This window comes from Takifugu flavidus, chromosome 13 (genome assembly GCF_003711565.1).
Source record: "Takifugu flavidus isolate HTHZ2018 chromosome 13, ASM371156v2, whole genome shotgun sequence".
NCBI classification, from domain to species: Eukaryota; Metazoa; Chordata; class Actinopteri; order Tetraodontiformes; family Tetraodontidae; genus Takifugu; species Takifugu flavidus.
In genome coordinates this window covers 14,579,482-14,586,349 of record NC_079532.1, presented here as the reverse complement: position 1 = coordinate 14,586,349, position 6,868 = coordinate 14,579,482, and positions in this window count along the sequence as shown.

Sequence of the window (6,868 nt, the reverse complement as noted above, 5' to 3'; positions counted from 1 at the left end):
GAATGCAGACAAGAGCCAGCCAACTAGGTCTCATAAAAGGGTTTATTGAAACCAAAAAAAGCCTCAAGCACAGCGGGGAAAAGCACGCTCGGCACAGGGAAAGGACCCTGCTCATTCCTTTTCCAAAGGAGGGAGGCGTGGTGACCACAACACTGACGAAACGTAAACTAAGGAGCACTGGAACAAAAAACTACAGCACCTGACTGCCTCACCAGAATAACGCTTGGAAATGGGGGCATGAGACTGACGCGGTGCAGCAGCAGAGTAAGGAATGGAGGCCAGCAGAGTGACAACTGCTGGAGCTGCTGAGGTGAAAGGGGCTGGAGACTGGCCCAGATGACCTTGGGTGAGAAGGTCAGCCACGCTGGTGGTGTTATCCTGACCTGGAGGAATGTCCAAATGTCATACAGGACCTTGTCGTGGTGCCCGAGAGGCCTGTCCTGAGCCGACATGGTCTTGCGAACTGAGTCGCTGTCTGCCAGGTCCATACTGGTCAGATCATTCTGTTAGGGTTGAGGTTGACAGGAACCAGCCAACTAGGTCTCACAAAGGGGTTTATTGAAACCAAAAAAAGCAGCAGCAGGGAAAAAATCCTGCTCATTCCTTTTCCAAAGGACAGAGGCGTCAGTAGACCACAACACTGACAAAACAATCCAACACTGGTCAACAGGAGCTCAGGGCCTAAATAGCCAGTTGATTAGCAATAGGCAGCAGGTCAGACTGTCACCAGCAACAGCTGTACTAAAGTGGCTCCACCACGCTCCCTGGAGAAAGAACCAAGTAGGAACAGGGAAACAACCAAAAACACCACCCAGGACCCTGACACCAAGCCCATCAGGACTTTGTGGATGACATCAAAGCTACTGACCAACTCATATCCCCATCCATCAACGCAAAATGCACGACGAGTGTCGGCCCCTTTTGGCGGTTCAGCCATTTCATTATCCTCAAGTCCAGCAATAATCCTCTCTGGGAAGAAGGATGTGGCATCTATGGAACTGGTATTGATCAAGAGGTACCCAACTTCCTGTCATCAGCCTTTGGTTCATCACACTACACCATCTGAAGAAGAGGAGAAGTTACTCATTACTCGAGGGTGTGACCCTTGAATGTGCAGCAGCAGCACAGGACTGCCACTTAACTCACACCATGCAGCATCACTTTGCTTCAGTCATTTGCAGGCCGTGTCAACAGTATGTATTTCATATATTGACATGGAGATTTCCTTGTCTTGGTGATCAGAAAAAGTGCACTGAGTCCAAATGAGCACAGGAGCTTAGAAGAGTCAAGTCCAAAATGTTTATTCTCAAAAACAGTGATGGTTCAACAGAAAAGAAACATGAGCAATCCCAAAGAAGAACTGAAAACCTTATGCCTGTTACCTTGAAATCCGGGTGTAGGGGATCAACCCTCATGCCTTTTTTGCCCATATAATTTTACTTTCTTTGTTTCTATTGGTGGGTTACTTTAATGTGACATCATAAACCTTTTCTACTGGTGTCCAAAATGGTGATGTCTTCCCCTTTCACTCCTCTATCCTGTTATTCCTTTCTATTGTCAGGAATAGAATATTCAATATACAATATTCCTGAATATTCAGGAATGGAATATTCCTGACAATATAATATTGTGTCAGGAATGCTTCTCTTTATTTTTTTTGAACAGGTGCAGACCTCTTCAAAACCATTAACTTCATGTCTTGAGTCCCCCTCTTGTTATGACAAATTGTTAGGAGCAATTGTAGCAGGACCTGAAAGCAGGCAGCACACAGTGGAGGGTGGTGTCCGACAAACTCTTTAATTGGAGGTAACAGGTCAACAATGATCCACAAGAGGCGTGATAGCCTGCAGGTGCGTCTGCCTGCGGCTCCAGCTGCGGCAGGGGAAAGCTCCACCACGCCCCCTGCAGGAAGAACACCGTAACCAAGCTCCCAGTACCCAACAACAAATTACATTATCCACATATTTCTAAACTAATTAAAAAATAACATTACCTTTATACGCTAAGGAAAAATACACTACAATATAATTTACATCTTTTACTCTCCTGCTTTTACTCAGTCTATTGCTACTTGAGACAGGTGACATTGACAGACAGAGGTGACACTCAAGGTCTGTGTACGGGATCTGAAAAACTGATGGTGCACTGAATTGATTTCCTGTCATGTGCTGTTGCCTGGTAGCAAAAGATTTAAGGAATTCTTGAAATTGTGTTCATTGTTACCCTTATAAAAAAGGATTCACACATACTATCATGCTCCACTGGTGGAGAACCAAACCCTTATCGTTATCACGCTTGAAACTAAAAGTCTGGAACGACCCCTTAAAGAGCCTGTCTATGATGCCTCATTTTAGTCTGCATCTCACAGTTGCACAGGGGTAACTCGACTGACACTATCTCCACAAAAATGTGGTGAATTTTATCAGGTGGGAGGTTATCAATCAGCTTAAAATGCTGCAACGCCTTGCTGAGAGAACACTCACATTTAACACCAAGAGAGTTCCTTTAATGAAGAATGCTCTGCAAACAAAGATCATGCCAGTCCTGTGCTACATTCTTAACCAGAAACTTCATTGGACGATATCAGATCTGAGCAAAATAATTTGCAGTCTTCATCTCCTCAGATTCCCTGCAACGCCTACACCACCATGAACCATGGTGTTCACCATGAACTGCCATTTTACTTACTGGGCACGCTGGCAAGCAACCAGTAAAGCTGCATGTTTCTATTTCTATTATTTCTATTTCTAGCTCTACCTAAGGTATCAGCTAGTAAGGTCAATGTCAGGCATATACACAATGGGATTTCTTTGATTTCTCCATCAGACCCCTTGCATGTTTCACTTATTTAAACATTTGCAAGCAATGTTGAAAAAGAGCAGGTCAATGCTGTCCATCATTGCTGCTCTTTATAACCTATAATGGGTGCACAAGAAAGCCCAGATGACACTACAAATGGGTCAAGGCTGCTATAGCACAAGATCCGGGAAAGAAATATCAATGTGAGGGACCCACTGTTGATGTGATCAGCCAGAGGGGATCTTAGGTTTGAAAACCTAAAACCGGTGAGATCTACTCCAAACTGACCAATTCTGTAGCGGCAACAAAATGAAAAAAATGAGATTTGAAAAAGGTAATAGATTAGAGATAACATAGAAATACATATATTTAAGTTATAACTCAGTGCAAATAAGAATAAATAGAATACTAGTGGTTCTCACACTATGTGTGCTGCCCCTCCAAACATTTATTTCATCCAATTTCATTAAGAGAATGAGAAAAAATAAATAACAAACTTCTTTTACAGTATAATTATCGTGAATGTAACAGTTTGAAGGCACACCTTGGTTTAGTACTTTTGTTTAATCTAAAAGTCTTATTTTTATAGAAAACAAAGTCAGCATTGGTATTGATGTGCCGATGTATCGATTGCCTCAGCAAAACTTAGTTTTTACAACATGAGCCTCATTATTCAATTAGAGGTGATGTCAATCAACTGTTCCTCCTCTGATGTGTTCAAGTCAGCAGGAGGTGTTGCACTGAAGGGCTCAGGGATCCAGTCATATTCTTTGGGATCCTGCATCAGAAAATATCTCTGGAAAAGTTTCTGGAGGCTGTTGAAGTGTTCTTTTATGCATTGTGTTCTGCAGCTTGTTGACTTCAGATGATTTTTAGTTTCTCAAACAAGTTCCCATTTTCATCTAAATTTTCAGTTTTCTGATGGATGATGTGATTTTAACTGCAAGATATGTGTTGGGATTTTTTTGGGGGGGGAGGGGGGGGGCTTGCAGCTGCATATTCACATCATTGCGTTTCGGAAATATGTCACTAAAGTGTGCAAGCTTCATGAAGGCTGTTAATTATAAAATTTGTGGGCAAGATCCCCGTCCTCTCCCTTCAAAAAAAATGTGGATTTCATTTTGCAATTCAAAGACCACCGGTACAGCACCTTCCTATGTGACATTGGGAATTGCTGTAAAACACAACAGCTGTGTGGTTGGAGCCTGATACCACGGTGCTGAGAAAGATCCTCATTGCCAGTGATGATTATTATCTTTCAGCGCAGGACAGTGATTTAGACACCAGTGCTATGCAGTGCATAATGCAGCACGTCCACTGCAGGTCTGGGGAGACATGCTAGATCAGCGCTTGCTCCCCATCTGTGCAGGAACCCACGCAGTCCACCCATTTGAGATATGACTCATTTAAGTGAGTCAATGATTTTTAACATTTCTACTGTGGTTCTGCCAGGAACTTGTTTGCGGTAAAGCAAGTCCTCCCTTGTGTCATCTTCATTCATGAATCTGATATGTCATCAGTAAAAAACCATAATTCCTGTCAGTGGCTTCATCTATCTGGAGAGAAAAGCAACTGTCGTGCACCTTATCATGAAGCTGCTTCTCTATGTCCTTTGACATGTTATAAATGTGACTGCTGATGGTGATGTTGGACTGAGGAATCACCCTCAGGAAGGAGGAATAGTTTGCTGGTGAAGTGTCATCGAGCTTAACCATGTCCAATCAGTTCTTCTTCTATGCTGTGTGGCTTTTTCCACTGCCAGATTTGATTTGATTTGATGACAGACTGTGGAGCAGGGCAGCTTACCAGTCAACCCATGTCCATTTTATGCTAGCAGTGTCATTCATTCATTCAAATCAATTCCCACAGTGCCTCTGCAATATTCAGATTTTTTTAAACAGCAAGATGATAAAGACACTGTTTAACATGAAGGTGATCGCCCACCTACCAAGAACAGCCCTGTTTCCATCCCCCAGCCTGCCCTGAAGAGAACAAAGTTGTTATGTGCATTGGCCAACCTTCCTGAAGTCCGTTTGCTTCTTACAGGAAACTTTCTCAGTAGATGGAGGTAACATGAACAGGAAGACCTTCAGCAAAGTGTTTCTTCTGTATTCTTGGAACGAGCACTTTTGCAAGAGAGTTTTATCATAGCGATAGTGTATTTTGACAGATTTACATGTTGATTCCTTTGTTGAGACTGCACAAAAAAGTGGTGTATAGGAACTCCATAGAATGCATATTCTTAATAAGTGTTTGTATGTAACACTGCAAGGAATCTGCAAGGACCTGTTTTTTAATTACAGATGCACATCCCACTGTACTGACTTCCTAACCTGTACCAGATGCATCTAACAGCTATGGTAGTTTTCCTAAAATTAAAATGCTTTTAAAAAAATAAAAATAAAAATAACCCATCAAGATAACGTCTTGCTTTGAGTATCATTGCGTGTATCGTGGTGTGTCGTACTAGATTTCTTTTATTTTAACTTACAGGCAGTAATGTCCTTTATGTTTGCTTGGTATTTGACTTAAAGTACTGTATCATTTGTATTGATGGTTTTCACATTACTGAACATCATGTCTTCACTTTTACTCATGTAAAAGCAGGTATTTCAATCTCACTGTCTTATGGTGGACAACTGTCCAAATATAAGAAGGTTAAATATTTCAGAGGATGAGGAGCAGACTACACAGACAACAATGTCCTGGACAGTCCTATAAGGACCATTTGGCGATTTTCTGGATTCTGGAGGAATTGATCTTTCAAGCCAAGGACTTTGATCATTAATGGTGAATGATTTTTATCATAAAGCAAATCACAACCTTATGTAACCTTGTATTACTACTGCCTATATAGTGTATATACTACCGGTGCTTGGAGGATATCCGAATGTTTTATTTCTTCAGTGATCATTGGATGGATGAATGGAATTTTCATGAAGCAAAACTAAGAATTAGCTGTAAAAGGATTTAATTTGAATATGAACTAAAGTTCCATTAAGAGAATTGTGAAGAATTATAAATTGAATGTAGTGAAAAACGCATTTCTATCAATTGTGCAGAAATGAAGGTTTTTCTCTACGATGGGGAGGTGATTGTGAACAGCACTGATGATGAAATCTGTCGCACTGCACTGCAGACTGAAGCCCAGAGGGCAGATTCAGACTCTCAAATCCAGCTGGAATCCACTTTCAGTCAGCAACACGTAAAAAGCCCATTTACATACAGCATCCATCTAGAGGACGAGATCAATACTGATCATCTATCTATCTATCTATCTATCTATCTATCTATCTATCTATCTATCTATCTATCTATCTATCTATCTATCTATCTATCTATCTATCTATCTATCTATCTATCTATCTATCTATCTATCAGTTTGAAGGAAAATGTAATCTGTAAAGTAACTAAAGTAACTGGACAGCTGTAAGAAGACTGAACCTTTCTGTAGATGAGAACTGAAGATGACCTGTTGGGTTTATATATTTCACCTCCAGTATTTTGATGCTGCACTAACAGCGTTGACAGGAGCTGTGGAGCTGACAGGATCATCTTCTGCAGAGCTGTACGCACCCTAAATGCACAAACACACCAAGTTAACACACTTATTCAACTTTACTGCTACAATCGATGTTTTGGACATTTTCTCTGCATGTATTTGTGCTTTTGGTAGTCTTTCATGCTGATAATTACTCGTGCTTGCGGCAGTCATTTTCATTTTGCAGCTTTTTGTCTGTTTTTTGGATGAAATGCATTTAAATATTAAGAGCTGGGTGTGACACAGAGACGCTTCTACTGTTACTGTTCAGACAATAATGATGAGAACTCTTCAATATTTTTGTCTTGTAGACAGAAAAAGGCTGAACACCATAGCGGATCAGCAGCAGTACGTGAAGAAGCCTCTGAACACCTACATGCTTTTTCTTATAGAGCAGAGGCCACAGGTGAAGGCTGAAATCAAGAGCGAAGGGATCAACACAGTCCTCACCTATCAGGGGGCTCAGGTGAGAGAGTTTGAGAGTTGATACAATGTTTGGTTTGTTTTATTTTACCTTCCTGGCAGTAA